Genomic DNA, 21,368 nt, shown 5'->3' with positions numbered 1-21,368 from the left:
TGGGAGAAAGACAAATATGGCACATCCTATGCAGGTCACAAGAGCTGATCACTCACTTTCCAAGAGACACTTCAGATGTTGTATTTACTGCTCACAGAAGCCTGAAAGGCAAAAACTCTGTGGGACCTCCCCCCAGGGGACCTCCCTCTGTTGGCTTCTCCTCTGTTCGCAGCTCTGTAAAATGGAGAGGGACATAACATTTCCCTACTTCACATGAGTGTTGGGAGGAAAAATAGATCAGAGATTGTGAGATGCTCAGATACTATGGTAATGGGAGCCATATAACTACTGCATATAGATAGGGCTTTAGCTCTATTCATGTCCAGCATTTGTTATATAAAAATTGGAACTGCAGCCTCTGAAGAGAGAGCCTCCATATAGTCCTCATAAACCGGTTTGTATTTCCTACCTACCTTTGTGTACTTTCAGTGGCTGACAGTGTAGTATGTAGCTAAAGTGACAACAGAATCATTTGAAAACATGATAAACAAAATATATAATGTGAATACAACAAATTCCTGAAGATGCACGTCTTTCTGAACTGCAAGGTGTTTCCTGCCTCACCTTGCTGATGCCTAAAATTCAAGGGCTGAATTAACTGAAAGGAAATTTTAAGTTGAACATTGGGGGAGGCGAAGGGATGAGACTTTCAATGATAAGATTTATTTGATAATCGAGTAACTTCCCAAGGAAGTGATGAAAGCCCTTAAACTTTAATCTCTGCAGTTTCTGCTTGGTTGTTGAGTTGAGTTTTTATTGTTGTGAATGTGTTTTGTTAATCTTCTGATAAAACCTCTCTCATTTAGACTGAGACATGGAAGCAGAACTATGTCTTGCGGGGGACAAATGCTTGGTCTGTCGGTTTAACATTAATTCAGAATTTCACCTTGATGTTAAAGGTGCCGAGGCAGCTTAGTGTCACAGCCTGTGAGCTAGATCCTTGTCCCTCCTGGTTGGGGAAGGCCAATGGGGAAGTACAGCATCCATTGTCCGTCAACATAGTCAGGTGTCCCTACGGGGATGTGGATACGGGCCAGGTTCCAGCAGCTCTTAAAGAAGCTGTTGTGAGGCACATAACCAAGGCAGCCAAATTAGGTTTTTGATGGAAAGTCAGACCAATATAACTATGGAGTGACTACAGTTATTACACAATCTCTATGTGTATTCCATCCATCGCCCGCACAATTGCTGCTCAATGTATTTTGAGTTTTCATCATTCTTCATCTTTATTCCCAAAGGAAAGTTAATTCTCCCATAACTACTTGAAAGCTTTTTTTACGACACAGTTTGTAGGTCTTCTCTTTAGCTCTGCTCTTGTTTCTCAGTCTTTCCCCAGAGTTCTTGAGAGGGATTCTTTCCTTGTTAGAAGACTCCACTGTAACCTAATAAATATAGGTTTTGGTTGTGGCAATTCTACCTAACTTATAGTTTCTTTTTTAAAGTTTTTGTGATGCGTTCAGTATTCCATCACAGCTGCAGTAGTGACATCCGCAGAGTAAAGAGCATATGACATGCTGAAACACTGCCTGCCACTATGTGAGCGTCAAGGCTCGGTTCCCAAGCAGCAATTTCTATATTTCTTCCTCTCAAAGTCTCAAGAGCTGCCCTGAATATATAGTACTGGCAGTGAATCAGGACAACTCTGGGTGACATAAATGATTGTGTCAATATTTTCTGCAGAATTTTACAACAAAGTATTTTCTGCAGTACTCCATTTACCCTACTGAAGTCTTTTGCTTCAGTATTTCTACTACTTCCTAACTTCTTCCACAAAACTTTTAAAACTTACTTTTAACTAGAAATAATTGTGAACTTTTGTATGAGGCATTTTAAGCTTTTGGGTAGTTTTATCTCAGCAGTATATTAAAGAGCAGCTAGAGAGAGAGAAAAATAGCACCTTAACATTCATAGTTATTGTCCCTCAGTGACTTCCATGTCAAATTTATACTCTGTTTGTCAGGACAGGCAATTTTATATCAGTAGTGCTACTGTAGTTGAACCTGGCATCTGAAAATTAAGTTGTGTTATTCCTTCTTTGTCTTTGCTCTAACCATCCCCAGTAATAAAGCTTTGGAAATAGGAACTGAGCTATCAGTTTTACTGATGCATGAAAGAGAATGGGATGCTATACATCTTACTCCATATATATACTTTTTTAGAGCTGACACTAGTAGGATTTTGTTTTTTTGACAGTAACTAGGCAGCTATGACTCAAAAGCTATGTCTACACTTTGCGCTAGAGATCTAATTTCCAGATCAAGGAGACGTACCTATACCCATAGAGGGTAGCTCTGGCAGTAGGAGGGATTAGTCACCCTGAGTACAGTCCTGTCAAGATAGCAGGCATGTAGTCAGGGCAGTTAGCCACTCACCACCATAGCTACACTTCTATTTTTAGTGTGCTAGTTCAATCAGAGCTAGCTCAGGTTTGTCTCCACAAGCTGGAATTTAGCCTCCGGCCTGAAATGTAGACATACCGAAAGGTACGGTCACATATCTAGGAAGAAAGAATGTCATTCACATTTACCAAATAGACACTGTATGCTGTAATTCAGCGACACTGAAAATGACTTGGGGTCACGGTAGAAAACGAGTTAAGTGTGAGTTCCCAATGTGATGCTAGCGCTACAGGGGTAAACACAATTCTCAGACACATAAGCAAGGGAATATCAAATGGGTGTAGGGAAATGATACTACCTCTGCATATGGCATTTGTGAGACTTTTAGTAGAATAGTGTGTTCAGTTCTAGCGTCCACACTTCAAAAAGGATGCTGACAAACTGGAAAAGGTTCAGAAAAGAATTAAAAGAATGATCAGAGGTCTGGAAAACCTGCCTTTATGGTGAGAGACTTCAAAAAGTCGATATATTTAGTTTACCCAAGAGAAGGTTAAAGACAACTTGATAAAGGTGTACATGGGGAAGAGATTTCTGATAGTAGACGGTTCCTTAATCTACTTGAAAAGGCATAATGAGATCCAATGACTGGAAGCTGAAGCGATAAATTCAGATTAGAAATAAGGTGCACGTTTTTAGCAGTGAGAGCAATTAACTATTGAAACAATTTGCTTTGGGATGTGGTGAATTCTCTGTCACTTGAAGTTTTTAAATCAAGGCTGGATGCCTTCCTTTAAGATATGCTGTAGCTTAAACAGTCAGTGTGGGCTTGGTGCAGATATTACTGAGTGAGGTTCTTTGCCCTGTGTTTAGCAGATCAGACTAGATTAGCATACTTGTCCCTTCTAGCTTTAAAAGCCACGAATCTATGAACATGGATATTTGTGAGGGTGGAGAGCTGTTTCTTTTTTGTGTAAAGCCATATTTCAGTGTCCTCAGGTGTTACCTAGTTTAAAGAAAGAAATGCAGTGTCATCTCAGGTCATCCAACATTCCTCCCCATCCAGATCCGTGCATAAAGGGAACTTTCTGCGCATGGATCTTACCCTCCTGTGCAGAAGATGGTAGGGATGTCAGCCATCTTTCTGGCACAAGTTCTCTCTCAGGCATCCTGGATATTATGGATGGTGCTCCTTGGATCTGAGGTCTCTGCAGGTGAAGGGGGCAGAGTCTGGGTGGAAGGGAGGAGAGGGTAAGCAAGGCTTGGAGATACACGTTGTCCCTTGGTAACTCAGGATCCATCTGATAAGCAAGAGAGAATATATGACACTTGTACTGGGCACTTCTGAAAATCAGGCCCAAGTTTGTCTCAAGATGGACACCCAAGAACTCAGCTGCCCACAATCAGTGGCCGCTTTTTGGAAAATGTTGCTGTACACGAAAAATAGAAATACGGTAATAAAAATACATACTTTAAAATATAAGTGTATTAAAATAATACTGTATCAATCACAATAGAAAAAGGGTCACACTAATGTACATAGTTATTCTGAATTATTTTAATTTCAGATTGCAGGTAGAAATATGGACTGATATTTATCCTTAAATTTGATAGTTACATTATTCATGACTAGAGATATTATAAGGAATACACACATTATATTTATATACTTTATTGTAGGATATGATTGAGGTTTTTAATTATAAACCTTCAACATTCTGATTTTTATACGTTATTAGCTTTTCTCCTATTTTAGGAAATTTTACTTTCCATTTGTATGGAAAAGTAAAATTCTTCAGCTAATGATAGTTTATAGCTAATTCTTTATAAAAATCAAATGGCTATCCAGCTTTACTCTGAACTTGCAAATGTGTTTATGTAATAGTGCGTTGCAAAAAGTATCATACAGGAAAAAAGTGTTAATATTTAACATTATGCTTTCAGTCTTGTCAAAAGTTTATTTTAAAGGATAAGTAATTGTCACACTCAACATCCAAGCATTAAAATATTTTAACAAATAAGGTCCCTTGATATTCTTAGCTAACAGTGCACTTCAAGGTAATTAATCCAATATGTATCAGTTTTGCATATTTCTGTGTTAAATTGTGAAAACTGTAGGTACAAATATTAATATTGCTTCAATAACAGCCCATGAGAACACAGCCTGGGGGTAAAATTAAATCCCTTTTACCACAGAGCATGATATGAAATGAAGGACAAATGGAAGAGGAATGGCAATTTAAGTATACTACAAAAATCTTCATTTAAGAAAACTCAATCTATGTTGGACCCAACTGTCCTGGCAGAATAAGTCTCTGTATTAAAATAACATTGGTTTTTGGAGGCTGTTGAGGATGGAGGTAATGGCACTCGATATCACTAACATAGGTGCTATCAGAATGTTTAAACTGATCAACAGCCAACATTTAAAAATTGTCTGAAGTTAACATTGCATATTGTGATGGGGCACTCTACTCAACGCTGGAGGGTGCCGTCTCCTGGCAGTACTGGGGATTAGCTCTGCTGGCCAACACCCCTTCCTGCAGTTACCCTCTGCCATATTCTGTCTTTTGCCATCTGTGGCTCCTCTGTCACTCCAGGAGCCACTGCCTCCTCTTCACAATTCAGCCCCCCAGCCAGGTCACTCAGCCTGTTCCTCCCTTCCAGGGTATCAACGTTTTCCAGCATGAGTTGTCTCAGGCAGTCCACTCTCCACTGCTTGGTCTATGCCAATTCCCCAGTGGCTGGTAGGGGAACCCAGTCCTGCCCTCTACTCCAGGTTCCAACTTAGAGGTCCTCTCATCAGCAGCCAAGGTCTGCACTATCCTATTCCTTGCTCCTTTCCGTTTGTCTGGGTTTGCCAGCCTAAACTCCCTCCTCCCAGGGAGTAACTGTAGACTACCCTCTGTCGTCCTAAACACACCTTCCTTCTCCCACACAGTGACTGCAGACTGCTTCCCTGAAACCCCCTTCTGTTGCCAGCTTCCTGGCTTTATATACCAGGCCCAGCTCCTCCCCCAAGCTGGACTTCATTAGCCTGTCTGGCTTTCTTCCAGGTGCAATCTATAGGGTAATTAGTCTAATTTACCCCTTCAGGACTTGTGTGGTGTGGACGCCTCATCCCACATGTGGCGTTTGGGGGGGAAAGAAATTAAGTAATAACTAATTTATTACTGCAGCAGCATTAAGTAAAAAGAAAAAAAAATATGTTGGGAGATGAGGTGACTCCAGGGATTCATCATGGGATTTAGAACCTTCCAACTGAAGGTCAGCAGTTCAAATCCCACCTGGAATGGCAGTAGATAGAAGTGATCACTATTTGATAATTCTTTAATGGCCTAGGAAAATAAGTTGTCCACATCACCCAAACCTTCACACTTGGCACTAATTGACATCTTTGGTTGGTCTGTCTGTCTAGATTCTTACCTTGATGTCTTTACCACAGTATTTAAGCAGAGATGCCCAAAACTGAATAAACACGGAGAGTGAACCATCATCTCATATCTAAAGGGGATCTTTCCAAGTCAGGGTTGCTGAAGTATGTTGATGGGATAGTGTGGGAAAACCTGTCTGTGTTACTTGCTAGTGCTGCCCCTAATATGCCTCTCGAGGCAGAGGCCTTTAGTTCCCAGGGCTGTGGATAGACACTAAAAATAATGTACATAGTTCTCTGGTGGTGTAAATCGGTGCAGCTCCCTTATCTTCAATTTACAACAGCAGGGAATTTAGATCTACATTTTTTAGCACTTTTATATTCATTCTGCATTTTCAAACATACATTTTTCTTCAAAGTATCCCTTTATGTTAAGAAATTATTATCCCACTTTTACAGAAGGGGCAATGGAGGCAGCATAGTTAACAATCTCACCCAAGGCCCCCCAGATGAGAAACACCTGGTTGCCAAGCCTGTGTTCAATCCACTAGACATTTCACAAGTACTGTAGTCATTTACAGAAATATTATATAAAGAAAACTACTGGGGAAGAAAGAATATTCACCTTTTATGGATTTCCAGCTGAAAATTTAATTATGTTGAGATCCTAAAAGTGTGGTTTAGTAAGTAGATAAAAATGTAATTGAGACTGTCTTGTATTTTTCCCTAAATAGAAAATGGCAGCATTTCATGGGCTTTCACTTTGATTTATAAAACAAAAATTCCAAATGCTTCCTAAACTTTGTTGTTTTGAACTGAATTTTAAGACACATAATTCTGCACCACAATAAAGACTACTGTAAGTAGAACTGGGAGCCTGTGATCGCTTCAGTACTGGATTACACAGTAAAAATATTCCAGAGAGACAGCTGCAATTGTACCTTAAGTGCCTGATCTCATAGGGAGGCACTTGGCACCTTCCAGAATTGGTCCCTAATTTCTGTACTACTTAACGGCTTTCTTTCACTAACAACAACATTTAGTGTGGAACTAAAAAAAATGTGGATTATTAATTCTGAAATCTATGTCCTCATTACAAAGGGGCTCCCATTTAAAATATTTTATCATATAAGATAACTTTGACACATATTGGCCTCTATTCAGTTACTCAAAACCATATATCATAGGATAACTGGACTTTTATTTAAAGTGGAATACCACTAATGGCAACTGTGAAATCTTCAGTACAAGATTGCACAGGGGCTAAGTTATTTAGTAATTGCTAAGCTTTAGTATTACTATGTAGGTCCTGATTCTACTGGAAACAGAAAATGTAAGCTTGATTCTTATGCTTCTGAAATGGCCAGTGATTTTCTGTTACTGGTCATGTCTGACTTAGAAATAGATGAAATTGGGATGCTTCCATTATTATTATTTTCATTCTAGTACTGCCCACAATGTGCTAGGCACCCTGCAAAAACAGATGTGAAGACACAGTCCCTGCTGTGAAGAGCTTACAGTGTAAGGAGAGAAGCAACATATAAAGCAGTGGTCCCTTGGCCCACGTGCTTTCTGCAGCCCTCATTGGCCTGGAGTGGTGAACCGCGGCCAGTGGGAGCCGCGATCGGCCGAACCTGCGGACACGACAGGTAAACAAACTGGCCCAGCGCTCCGGAGCTTTCCCTGAACAAGCGGTGGACCAGAGTTGAGAACCACTGATATAAAGGAACAAGGGGTGGGGGGAAGTCAATATAACTAATGTTAAAAAATAATACATATCAGTGATCCCCAATAGCCAGCAGTAACCAAGAAAGCTGATCTTAGCCAGCAGCTTTTTGAGAGGACCTTAGTAGGTTATGTGGGGGTGTGACAGGGTGCTGAGTGAGAAGCACTTAATCAGCCTCTGCCACTCCAGCCCCAATCTAGGGGAATGGATTGGAGCTGGTTGGATAGCCCCGTGTCTGCCTGGTAACAGGCAGCACGTGCCAGCCTTATTAGCCAGGGCTATAAAAGCTGAGAGGAAGCTAGGGGAAAGGGGAGCAGGGGTTGATAAAGGCTAGGCACAGAGGGAGGTGGGAGCCTTCTGGTCTGTTGCTGGCCAGGTCTGCACTTGGCACAGTTGGCTGCAAAACCTGTACATAGGTGGAAAGTGGTGGTGGGAAAACAACTGTAAATAAAGAACACTGGTGTTGCATCAAGCTGAAGCATTCCTGACTGATTGGAGAAGGCAACAGGGGCCAAAACCAGAGCAGCCCAGCATGCGCCTCCCTACAGGGAGAAAGCAAGGTGAGAAAAAGAGGTTGTAGTCAAAGAGGAGATGATGAGGCCTGGATGAGAACTTTAGCAACATGGATAATGAGATCGTCACTGTAATGGATATGTAAAAGATCTGCCATAGGAATTATTTTGAGGAAGTTTATGACCTGTGGTATATGGAAGGACAGACAAGATTATCACAATGGTCCCTTCTGGCCTTAGAGTCTATTAATCTATGAAAAACATGATAAGAATTTGGTTACAGCAGCGATTTGTGGAGCAAGAGAGGACAAAGTGAGATGGCTCCCAGTTAGGAAGGATGCTGGTGTTGTCAGTAGTGTCAGGGAATGGGGGAAATGGCAGGGCTTGGGAGGAAACACAAGGAGCTTCATCTGTGAAGTGTTTCAGAGTAACAGCCATGTTAGTCTGTATTCGCAAAAAGAAAAGCAGTACTTGTGGCACCTTAGAGTCTAACCAATTTATTTGAGCATAAGCTTTCGTGAGCTACAGCTCACTTCGTCGGATGTATACTGTGGAAAATACGGAAGATGTTTGTTTTTATACACAAAAATTATGAAAAAATGGGTGTTTATCATTTTCTTATCAGTTTCTTTTGGTAACTCTCAGTGGGATCAGAGGGTAATGGCTTGTAGAAAGTGGTCTTGTTCATATTCCGGCCTATTCATGATGACAACAGCACCTCCTTTGTCAGCCTTTTTGATTATGATGTCAGAGTTGTTTCTGAGGCTGTGGGTGGCATTGTGTTCTGCACGGCTGAGGTTGTGGGGCAAGTGATGCTGCTTTTCCACAATTTCAGCCCGTGCATGTCGGCGAAAGCACTCTATGTAGAAGTCCAGTCTGCTGTCTCGACCTTCAGGAGGAGTCCACCTAGAATCCTTCTTTTTGTAGTGTTGGTAGGGAGGTCTCTGTGGATTAGTATGTTGTTCAGAGGTGTGTTGGAAATATTCCTTGAGTCGGAGACATTGAAAATAGGATTCTAGGTCACCACAGAACTGTATCATGTTCGTGGGGGTGGAGGGGCAGAAGGAGAGGCCCCAAGACAGGAAATCTGCTTCTGCTGGGCTAAGAGTGTAGTTGGATAGGTTAAGAACAGCATTTGCTCAAGAAACTCCCTAAAAAAGCACAAGATCAAATCCGCACAGACACACCCCTGGAACCCTGACCTGGGATATTCTATCTACTACCCAAGATCCATAAACCTGGAAATTCTGGGCGCCCCATCATCTCAGGCATTGGCACCCTGACAGCAGGATTGTCTGGCTATGTAGACTCCCTCCTCAGGCCCTACGCTACCAGCACTCCCAGCTACCTTCGAGACACCACTGACTTCCTGAGGAAACTACAATCCATCGGTGATCTTCCTGATAACACCATCCTGGCCACTATGGATGTAGAAGCCCTCTACACCAACATTCCACACAAAGATGGACTACAAGCCGTCAGGAACAGTATCCCCCATAATGTCACGGCTAACCTGGTGGCTGAACTTTGTGACTTTGTCCTTACCCATAACTATTTCATATTTGGGGATAATGTATACCTTCAAATCAGCGGCACTGCTATGGGTACCCGGATGGCCCCACAGTATGCCAACATTTTTATGGCTGACTTAGAACAACGCTTCCTCAGCTCCCGTCCCCTCATGCCCCTACTCTACTTGCGCTATATTGATGACATCTTCATCATCTGGACCCATGGAAAAGAAGCTCTTGAGGAATTCCACCATGATTTCAACAATTTCCATCCCACCATCAACCTCAGCCTGGTCCAGTCCACACAAGAGATCCTGGACACTACAGTGCTAATAAACGATGGTCACATAAACACCACCCTATAACGGAAACTTACTGACCGCTATTCCTACCTACATGCCTCCAGCTTTCACCCTGACCACACCACACGATCCATTGTCTATAGCCAAGCTCTGCGATACAACCGCATTTGCTCCAACCCCTCAGACAGAGACAAACACCTACAAGATCTGTATCAAGCATTCTTACAACTACAGTACCCACCTGCGGAAGTGAAGAAACAGATTGACAGAGCCAGAAGAGTTCCCAGAAGTCACCTACTACAGGACAAGCCTAACAAAGAAAATAACAGAACGCCACTAGCCGTCACCTTCAGCCCCCAACTAAAACCCCTCCAACGCATTATCAAAGATCTACAACCTATCCTGAAGGATGACCCAATACTCTCACAAATCTTGGGAGACAGGCCAGTCCTTGCCTACAGACAGCCCCCCAACCTGAAGTGAATACTCACCAGCAACCACATAACAGAACCACTAACCGAGGAACCTATCCTTGCAACAAAGCCCGTTGCCAACTGTGCCCACATATCTATTCAGGGGACACCATCACAGGGCCTAATAACATCAGCCACACTATCAGAGGCTCGTTCACCTGCACATCTACCACCATGATATATGCCATCATGTGCCAGCAATGCCCCTCTGCCATGTACATTGGTCAAACTGGACAGTCTCTACGTAAAAGAATAAATGGACACAAATCAGATGTCAAGAATTATAACATTCACAAACCAGTCGGAGAACACTTCAATCTCTCTGGTCACGCGATTACAGACATGAAAGTTGCGATATTACAACAGAAAAACTTCAAATCCAGACTCCAGCGAGAGACTGCTGAATTGGAATTCATTTACAAATTGGATACAATTAACTTAGGTTACCTTGCATAATGACTTAGCCACTCCCAGTCTCTATTCAAGCCTATTTCCCCTTGTTTTTTTCTACCCCCACCCCAGACGTTCTTGTTAAACCCTGGATTTGTGCTGGAAATGGCCCACCTTGTTTATCATACACATTGTAAGGAGAGTGATCACTTCACATAAGCTATTACCAGCAGGAGAGTGGGGTGGGGGGAGAGAAAACCTTTTGTAGTGATAAACACCCATTTTTTCATGATTTGTCTGTATAAAAACAAACATCTTCTGTATTTTCCACAGTATGCATCCGATGAAGTGAGCTGTAGCTCACGAAAGCTCATGCTCAAATAAATTGGTTAGTCTCTAAGGTGCCACAAGTACTGCTTTTCTATCTGTGAAGTGTTAAGTTTAAGTTGACTGAGATATTTAAGAGCTTTATAGATGCAGGGTTGTTAGGGAGGGAGCTCAAAAATGATGAGTTAGACTAGTGAGTTGCCAGCACAAAGCTGTTGGTTCAGTTTCTCAGAACTATTTAACAGAGTTTAATAAGATACTGTATCTCATAATGTTCCAGGTCACTGATACCTGGGTCCAGCTAAGCTGCACCTGGGGAATTGCCACCACCAGCTCATGCTCCCCGATCCATTAGTTTGGTCTTTCATGTAGATTAGAACAGCAGTTCTCAATCGGGGATCCACAAGCCCTTTCGCAGGGTCTGCAGAGCCCCGCAGCTGAAACCCAGTCCACAAGCGGGACTGAAGGGGGGGAGCCTGCCAAGCTCCCCTCTCCCCCCAGCTGCAGCCAGGAGCGACGTGGGGCTGAAACTTCAAGCGTTGGAAGGGTGGGGTGCCCCCCCAAACTGCAGTGCCTTACCAAGTGGGGTAGTCCTGGGGGCAGCTCCACCCCCACCTCCTCCTCTCCCCGCACCCCTCAGGCCCCGCCCTCTGGCCAGGTCCTTGGCAGAAAGCCAGAGCCAGGCAATGTGAGGCTGCTGCTCTTCTGGCTAGTGGTGCCATGGAATGGGAAGCCGTGGCATTCCCCCATCTGCTGTTGGTGCCAAGGGTTGCAGCTGCTCCTCAGCTCCCAGCCCCCACTTTGAGTGTTCACGCAGCCAGTCAGAGCTGCCCGGGCAGCTCTGAGCCCAGCAGAGCCCTCGGGGAGTAGCCACCGGCACACAGCCCCAGACAGGTGGTGGCCTGCTGAGGTGAGTCGGGGATGGAGGTGGCGCTCCCTCCATGGACCCCACTTTGCAGAGCTGGCCAGAGCCCTGCTGACCCTTGCCCCTTGCTATCCACAAAGCATAAACAGTATGGTCAGAGGCATTGCAAGGGATGCTACCTTGTCACGGTGCCTTCTCCCTGGTTTGGAGGGACCATGTCTGTGAATGTAAGATTAGCTTATTCTCCACGGCCATTAAGTCTATTGCCTCTCTTCTTAGACTGCCTATGTGGGTGACGAGTGTGATATAAACATCTGTCCACTAGGAATTAGACTTGCGACCACACACAGTAGCCAAGCATCCATAATCAGCTAGTAGTCACCACAAACCTGGAGCAAATTCACATCAGTGACTTGTGTGACTGGAGGAGAGAAAGGTATCACATATATCCCTAGAGGAAATTTTTTTTTAGAATTTTGGGGATTAACAGAGAAATTATTGACCCAGACACTCAGGTTACTCTTAACTAGAGCTGATCAAAACAGGAATCCTGGTCACCTTTAGTTAAAACCGAAGTGGTAGTTGCGCCTTTTTGCAAATTAGTTCAGGGATAACTGTTGCCTCTACATGGGGGCATTTGCAGAGTCTCCGTGTCAAGACAGGCTGGACAACTGTCCATCTCTGGATCAGGGGCAGGGAACAGGCTCTGGCTGGAGCGGAAGTAGTCTATCACAACTACCAGGCAGCTGGGCGTATCCCCAACAAGGTAGCAACATTGAGCAGACTGGATTGAGGATGCTTTTTTTTGGAGCCTGTATATGTACCTTGGGGGGGGGGGGGTCACATAGTTACACTATTGTTTGTGGATTGGCTGAACCTTTGGGACCCATGGGTAACTGCCTTAAATGACTCATCAGAACACTCCAGCTCAGAACACTCATCACACTCTGCTTGTGCTAATCCTTAAATTGGGAGCATGAGTAATATGTGGCTACTGGCATTTCTGAATGAGAGAAAGTGTCTCACTTCTGTGATATTTCCTTTATGATTAGTTGTTTACTACTAAGATGTTATTCTTCATACTATTCCCAGACAAGGCGGTATTTAAAATGGAGTTAACTGTGTAAACGTCATGCCTTTTGGAAAAATTATCTTTAAAACAGTGTTGATGTCATAGAGTTTAAGACCAGTGGGGACCACCAGACCATCTAGTCTGACCTCCTGTATATCACAGGCCACCCACACCACCCAATCTTTCTGAAACATGAGAGCTCTAGGAAATATTGAGTTAGGCAACTATAAACTTTAAACTATGTTAAGCATATGGAAATAGTGAGGTTTAAAATCCAGCATTTAATGGGAAAATGGTAATAATTTTAAGTAGAAATTCCATCTAGTCTCTGTCTTGTTATCTTTACTTAAGCTTGAAAGGATTAGATTTTTGTCAGTAAGTGTCATTAAAAATCAATTTCACCATATACCAACAGAAAAAATATATTTCTGTCGATGATAATCAAAATTTACAATTAGGCAAAGTAAGAAAAATCTGCTTCAGAACTTAGAGTTTGATCTAAGGATACTTACTTTGTATATTGTAATACATGATGTTGACCATTTGTGTTTTGATGGTGAAAGCTCAACACCTAGTGTCACTAAATAATTATTTTCTGACCCCCTCCATAATTTCCCACAGCAATGAAAATTTAAATTGATTTAAAAATTTAAAATGCTTAAACAAACAAAATATCTGTCAATATTATATTTTAAAAAATCAAATTCTGCCAACCCTATCTTTACTGCATGTCTCTTATCAGCTAACAGCTTCTAATTAGACAAATTTAGATTAATTTTCTCCCAGACCTTCCCATTTGTCACAAATGGTATCAGCTCAGTGTTTTTGAGATTCTCTTTTAATAGGGTTAAGAAGAGGTTTAGTTACAATATTTTATGGGAAAAGTATACTTTCAGGTAGCACCAGACTTCAAATCACTTCATGTTTTGTAAACTTCAACATACAAAATGAGACGCTTTGAAGGTTAGTCAGCTTCTTAGCAGTAATGGTTTTTGATTCTTGTGCAACCAAGTGTGTCATTTCTGTTTCACGAACAGAAATGTCATTTAATCAGGAGCCTGGAAGCTGAGATTTATTACACTGGATATTAAATAGAATAGACAGGGTTTTTTTATTTTAAGCATTTTTTTCTTTCTGAACATCACCGTATCTGTAGGACTGCAAATTGGTTAAGACAGCTAGGCTGATTGTTTGAAAGCCATTCTGAATGCTTGTGAAATTTAATAAAAGGGGCTATAGGGTGAAGTCATATTATTTGGAGACCAAAGCAGAAAACTGAATTTGAAGGAAAATTTGTTTTAGATACAAATAAAATCAATTAAATTTTAATGTTCTCGATTTACAGTTAGGGCATGTCTTCATTAGACTTTTTTACTTGAGTAAACTGCTAATTAATTCAAGCTAGTTAACACCTTGTAAATCATAGTGTGGACACTCACCAAACATTTGTTCCAGAGGACAAACATTTGTGATTTACCCTAGGCTGACCCCCAGGGTAAATCACAAATGTTTGAAGCCTGTAACAAACAAGTGAAGAATATCCAGGGTGGCCTTTATAAAAGAGTTATTTACCTTGAGTTAATTGGCAATTGATTAACTCAAGGTTAAAAAACAAAACTAAAAACTAAACAGCCACCCTTTATGGGCTGAATTTATCCACTGAAGTCAATGGAATTACATTGTGGATGAATAAACCAGGTTTTAAATATGTCTAGACAAGGTCTTTCTCTAGTAGTAGCTTATTACATTACTCTGCACAAGGTAAGGCAATGGAGAAATGAGCTCATGTATGTTTTGACAAGTATGTTGTGTTATGATGATCTAGTGATATATGTAATGCTGTCCACTAGCAACATATTGTTATCAGCTGCATGAAACCTTGCTATGGGTTGAATTAAAAACTTGTTCAAACTGATGTGTGAATGAGTCCTCCATTTAAGATAGTTGTAAGAGACCATTAAAGGGGCACACCTAAACAAATGCTAATTGAGTCTGCCCAGAAACTAGCACCATGCTGGGAGAGGGAAGGGTTCGACTGGGTATTGTTATTAGGTGTGTGTGTGGAAGGATGGGGATGGGGGATTGGAAAAACACATAAAAAGCTCAGAAAAGAACAGAGAGAGAAGGGGAGGCAAGAAAGGGTTAGACAAAGCCCTGGCTGAGATGATTTAGTTGGGGCTGGTTCCGCTTTGAGCAGGGGGTTGGACTAGATGACATCCTGAGGTATCTTCCAATCCTAATCTTCTATGATTTTATGAAAGCCAAGCAGCAGCAAACACAGTGTGACCCTGGAAAAAGTTAGAAAATGAGAATGAGGTTTTGGGCCTTCTGTTGGCAAAAGAGGCTTGGGGACTATAAGCTAAGAAACTACTCCTCTTAAGTTCTTGATTCCCTCTGTGTTCAGGGACACTGGACTCTGTACATTCTTTGTAAATAAAACTGCATCAAAGAAATACCTGACTACCACAAATTTCTATTCTCAACTGGAATATCCCCAAGGCCCCGAAATGTGACCAGCCACTTGGGTCAAAAAGGGACAACAATACTAGTCATAAAATTCCTCTTACACCTTAAGATGTTTAAAATTAAATTAATCTTCTCCAAACTTTGCTAAGAACTACTGATAGTAATGGTGTAGAATGCTGCATGCTTTCAAAAGCAAATATGCTGTCTGTTTGAATGGTCACAATCATTATGCAGCATTTCCTGAAACAGTCTGCTAATAGCGGATGTTTTTTCTTTCATCCACCAATGTCTCTTCTGTTCTTGGAACAGTTAGATTGGTTTCATGAAAGGAAGAACATGCCTGACAAATTCACTTCAAGTCTTTCAAGCACATTATCAGGCTGGAGAAGGATGAAAGAAAAGACCTAATTTATCTGGATTTCAGGAAGGCCTTTGATGGAATAGACAGCTGACTGATTTACAAAATGTCATTGCGTTATACACATAAGGAACTATTGTAATAGAGTTAAAAACTGGTCTGGAGATGAGGAATGTAGGGTATTGTGACAGGAAGTTGTTTTGTATGGATTGAGGAGGGTTGCCGCAATGGGGTAGACTACCTTTAGTTTTGTTTTTTTGGGCAGGGTAAAAGGCTATGCACAAAAAAGCATAAAAAGACAACAGTGTAAACTAACCCAAAATAAGCAGAGGCCATATTTTATATTACAGCCAATAGATTAGGAAATAATTTGAGAGAGAGATGATCATGGATACTACTGTCTATATACTATATTTCAATACAGTACTCCAGCGTTTCCCATATTTAAAGCTACTAATATTATAAATGATATATTCTAAAGAGTGTCTGAGAGCAGTGTCACATTTGTACTCCATGTATATGAAGATGTTGTACTAATTAGAGGACTTTGTTGACTCTGGTGGGCCTAAATGTATCAGTTTTTTGTTGGTAATGCATATAACGTTCTGTCCCTGCTCTTTTGGTATTTCTCATAAACTTGTAGATTACTAAAACAAAGAGAATCCTTGGAGTTTTATAAATTGCAGAAACGTGCCTGCTCACGGTGGCCATACTGGCAGAGTGGACAAATTACCCAGGACACAAGACACTCTTTTTCTTCTCTGTTTGTACAACACCTAGCAAAATGGGATCCTGGTCCATTAATAGGACTCCTAGGCACTACGGCACAAATAAATAATGACACACACACTTTATGCATGTATGTTCTTAAACACACAGACACAATTTGTAAGTGGGTTCCTCCATCTGAGGAAGTGGCAAAGAGTCCATCTGAGGAGTTGTTTTAACAATATTTAAGTCCTAGCTATGAAATACAGTAGTATCATGTTTGGTTTGATTTGTGGAAGGGGGAAGGACTTCTGAAATGGGGGTAAAGAAATTTTTAAGTACTTTTTTGAATTGAATCTAGTGATCTGAATTTTCTCAAGCTGCCTTCAAAAATTGAACCTGCATATTTTGCATACAAAAAAACTGCATTTGGTGTGCCAATATGGAAGTTACTTCGCAAATTTTCTGATTTCTTGTGGAAGATTCCTGTGGGGAAAAATATGGTAATATAATTAAAGACCTTATTTTAATGTGTATACGACAAGGGGACCAACAATTAAGGTTGCACAAGCAATTCTGGTACTTCCTAAGTTATGAGTGATTGAATTTGCAACTATCACATTCTTCTATTGTAGCTTTTGGTATCTAATTTCTTAGTTTTTTTTTAAAAATCAAACTGAAAAAACTACAGATTTCATCCATTGACTCCAAGATGATACATCAGCATGATTAGAACCTTTTAGATTCACAGCACAGACCTCTGCCTCTTAAGATATGAGAGTCACTGACAGCAGTAGTTGAGTGAGTATATTGATCAGCCACTAAAGGGGGATGAGATATAGTTATGAAACCTGCTGGCACAGTCTATTTGCTGACAGCAGAGGCATGCAGAGACTTGGGACTCCTGAGTTCTATTCCAGGTTCTGAGAGGAGTAACCTCTAATGGTTACAGACCAATGTTCCCTCTAATTTTTTCCATCCATGTGCAGAATGAATTTTATTATGTGCACCAATATCAAGGTAATGTATGGATGTGTGCCACCAGTAGAAACAAAAAACCTAGATATAATAGAAATATTTATTTTTAAAAATTTGTCATAGGGATAATTACTCCAGCCAGGACAAGTTAGGCATTTTAGAACTTAAAACTCAAAGAATTAAATTTAAGCATAAGAGAGAAATAAAAATTATGAAATGCATAGACCAGTCATAAAACTAAAATAACACTCTTTGAAAGAATAAAATTACAGAGAATATATGTGCATTGCAGGAAGTATCAAGAAGTAACAACAACAACAACATGCAAGTGTGAGAGAGAGACAGTGTGTTGTGTGTGAGAGGGAGAGAGACAATGTGGTGTGTGAGAGAAAGAGATGTGTTGTCCCTTTAAGTATGCTGCCCTTTTAAGTAGTTTGGAACTCACCAGTTTGAAGCCTGCTTGTTCAGACAAGCAGCAACCGCCAGCAAGCTTCCTCCATCCCACTCCTGAGCCCTGTCATGTCCCCCTCCCCTGCTGTGCAGAGATAGGGTAAAAGGGCAAAGGAGTGGGGGAGAAGGGTACCCTGACGTCAGCATTCCCCTCCCACTCTGCTCTGCACAGCAAGCAGGAGGCTCCCGGGAGCAGCTGGCCAGGATCTCCAGGATCGGCAGGCAGCGATCAATCCAGCAGGGGTCAATTTATCGCGTCTAGTTTAGACACGATAAATCGACCTCCGAGTACTCTCCCATCGACTCCTTTACTCCACCGCCGTGAGAGACACAGGCGGAGTTGACGGGGGAGTGGCAGCCGTTGATTCACTGCAGTGAAGACACCACAGTAAATCGATCTAAGAACTTCTACTTCAGCTATGTTATTTACGTAGCTGATGTTGTGTAACTTAGATTGATTTCCCTCCCCCCAGTGTAGACCAGGGCTCAGTTACCGACCTGTCTGCCCATGGCCTTCCTGCCCCACTTCCACCTTTGGCTCCTCATCCCAGCCACCCATACATGCTCTCTCCTCATCTAGTCAACCCACTGCATTTCAGTCAGGGTGCCATGCCAGCCATCGCAAGGAAAGTCCTGCAGCCCCATACTGAAGCATGCTCAGTGCAGACAGAATGTTTGGAGAATTTAGCTTTCCAACTCTAACAAGTCTCTACTGAACATGTGTCAACTGAAGTTTTCATGGGGGCAGCAAAAGGCACATCCCTGATATCAGGCCACTCTCCCTCCCCTGCCTAATTTCAAGCCTCTGTTCCAAAGCACGGAGGCTCTAGAGCATTTTAACGAAACTGTAAGAATATTTCAATATGGGCAAAACAATACATTTCCCCCTCGACTCATTCTCAGAAACTGCTGAGCACTTTTAGCTGAAATTAAAAAAAAAAAAAAAAAGGCAGCCTGAAACAGACACAAGGCATGGAAAAACTTCACGCCAAGTGATTGAGCAACCTTAACTTTAGGCATAGTTACCCACATTGCCTAAACTAATGACTCCAGGTAACAGCAGAGTCCCTTCTACCACAACTATTAGAGACACCTTGCTCAAAAAGGAAAGATTTGAGACAAGATGGTAATTGGGAAGAGTATCAGTGTCAAGAGAGGGTTTCTTGAGAGGAGTCTGAAAGTGGCACACATAATGGAAGCTTTTACCTTATCTTCCTACTGGAGATGTTGACATTTTGCTTACAAACAATTTTTGCATAATGACTGGAGTAGGTCTGAGCAAATATGGCATGGAGAATTGTTTTGTAGTGTCATAAGGCACTCAGACGTGGAAAAGGAGAGTGCTCTGATGGATGTATGGCTAGATAGCGATTCTGCCTAGCTTTCATATTAAGTGCAGCCTGATTTATAGGAATTCCGTATATGACTGATAGGCATCTGGTATCAGTCAACAATGCTGGCCTGCAAGAAAATAGAATAACATTTCCTGTGTTTCATTTCTCTTTCCCTACTGCCCTTTATAAGGATTCTGTGGTAGAAAGAAAGTTCCTTCATTGTGAAACTGCAGAAAAGCCAAAGCTCAGACTGTCATGTTGCATGGAAACCTATCTAATCCTAAAAATATCTTTATAGAATTGGTGCATGTAGTCCAGTGCTATTTTACACAGATGTTTGTGGTTTCTCTATTAGTGAAACTGAATAGATTACTTATATCATTGTATCATGCTTACGTTCTATCTGCACCAGCAGACAGTTATATATGGAAATTTGGTGCAAATTTAAAAATCTTTGTATGTATGTACATATACAAAGTATGTAGCACATCTGTGGAGGTGACAGCTATGTGACAAATTGGAAAGGTATGTGACAAATTCATTTATCATACATTCTTGATAGCCTGAACTACCTTAGTCCACAAATGCATCCACAGACCCCTAAGCCACTTCAAATGACTGCCATATTATTTTAAAAGGGAACTCCCTGCAGCAATGTTTCCATCTGTAACCCTTACCCATATGTCTGGATGGGCATATATCAGGATGGCCGGGCATAGTGTTTTTGTGAGAGTCCTGGGGATTGTTTGGTTGGAGAAGCTCTCAGTGGAGGTTGGCTGATAGCTTGAGTTGCTATACATTTTTTGTAACTTATGTCAAAAGTGCCTAAAGCTTTGGTCACCTTTTACAATATATTTTACGAATCAAAATAAATGTGTGTTCATGTGTATAACCATTGAACAGTGCAGAGAGAATTCCTAGAGGGACTCTCCATAACCGTGGTTACTGTAGAAGTAGTTGGTTAAAAGTCAGTTGTATACTGTAAAATTTCTTAGAAGTACACTGATTGCATTTACTTAATTATTCTTGGCATTAGTATAAGTAAAAGTTCATCCATAAAATACTCTGACTTTCTCAATTCACTTGAACCTTAGCCTGTTTTGGCATAATGTTCTGAAGCTGGGAGAGATGCTTTGTGATTAGATTCTGTAATCCAAAAGGGATTATACCATTGTCTCATTCAAAGTTTCCTGCTGTTGCAATATATGTTATTTCAGAGGAATGAGAAGTAATTCCCTATCAGACTCTTGTGTAGAGATTGTTGCCAGGGAACATCATCCTGTGTTAGTGAGGCATTCTTTCACTGCTGAAGTTAAGGCATTACATCTATTACGTCAGTTTTCAATATGTTTTTAAACTTTAAACTCAATTCACTTCAGCCAGAAGTTATATTTCCCAGGAGTGAATATTTATCTTTCCAAAACCAATTGTTGGTTAAAATGCTATGGCCATGTTAAAGTTGTGGCACAGACAATTTTTGACATTCTAGAAAGTTAACATCTCCTTCAGAGCTCTTACATCTCTTCTCTAAAATCTTCTTAGTTTGCAGATCACTGATCCAGTGGACAGTAATGAACCTATGCCAATCTAGCTGCAGTATTAGTTCATGAAGTCTGCATACCAGAGACCCTTGACACTTTTTTTGATGGTCATTGTCACCACATGTACTGCATACCCTATCTCTAAATATGTTGGTGGATACCTTTTTCAGTTGAAATGTTTGAAAGCAATTGTCTCCTGCTCAAAGCTGTTACTCAGGCTTTGTGTAGGGTAGATTTCATCTGCAGTGTGTAGCCAACCTAAGATATTCACAGCTATAGTATATTAGAATTAAATACTTTAGTTATAAGGATCAGAAAGAACTGGATAATATTGACAAATATTTACTTATAATAATTTAAGGGTCTTCCTAAATCTCTAAACTCATATGTTATTTATTTTAAAATTTCCATTTGACTAGTGTAATTATGAAACTACATGGTGCTGGAGGTTGGCACAGTGATGGGGGTAGATGGGTGGTGGTGTTTTATATTGTGGTAGCATGCAGGGAGGGGCTCCAATCATAGACCATGGCCTCACTGTGCTTGGCATTGCACAAAAGTGTTATAAAATCACTGTGTCTGCCTGGGGGACCCTACAATCTAAGTACATATTTACTAGTTACACATCCTAAAATAAGGTTAATCA

The 21,368-nt window shown here is 41.2% G+C and overlaps 1 protein-coding gene across 5 annotated transcripts in view; it reads left to right on the top strand.

Moving 5' to 3' along the window:
* The window catches only part of CPQ (carboxypeptidase Q), a 263,180-nt gene that overhangs the window by 145,636 nt on the left and 96,176 nt on the right, over nt 1–21,368 (top strand). The gene's annotated exons all lie outside the window — the stretch shown is intronic.

This window comes from Lepidochelys kempii, chromosome 2, assembly GCF_965140285.1.
Source record: "Lepidochelys kempii isolate rLepKem1 chromosome 2, rLepKem1.hap1, whole genome shotgun sequence".
NCBI classification, from domain to species: Eukaryota; Metazoa; Chordata; order Testudines; family Cheloniidae; genus Lepidochelys; species Lepidochelys kempii.
Note: the sequence above shows the minus strand (reverse complement) of the source record. Positions and strands in the feature narration are given on the sequence as shown.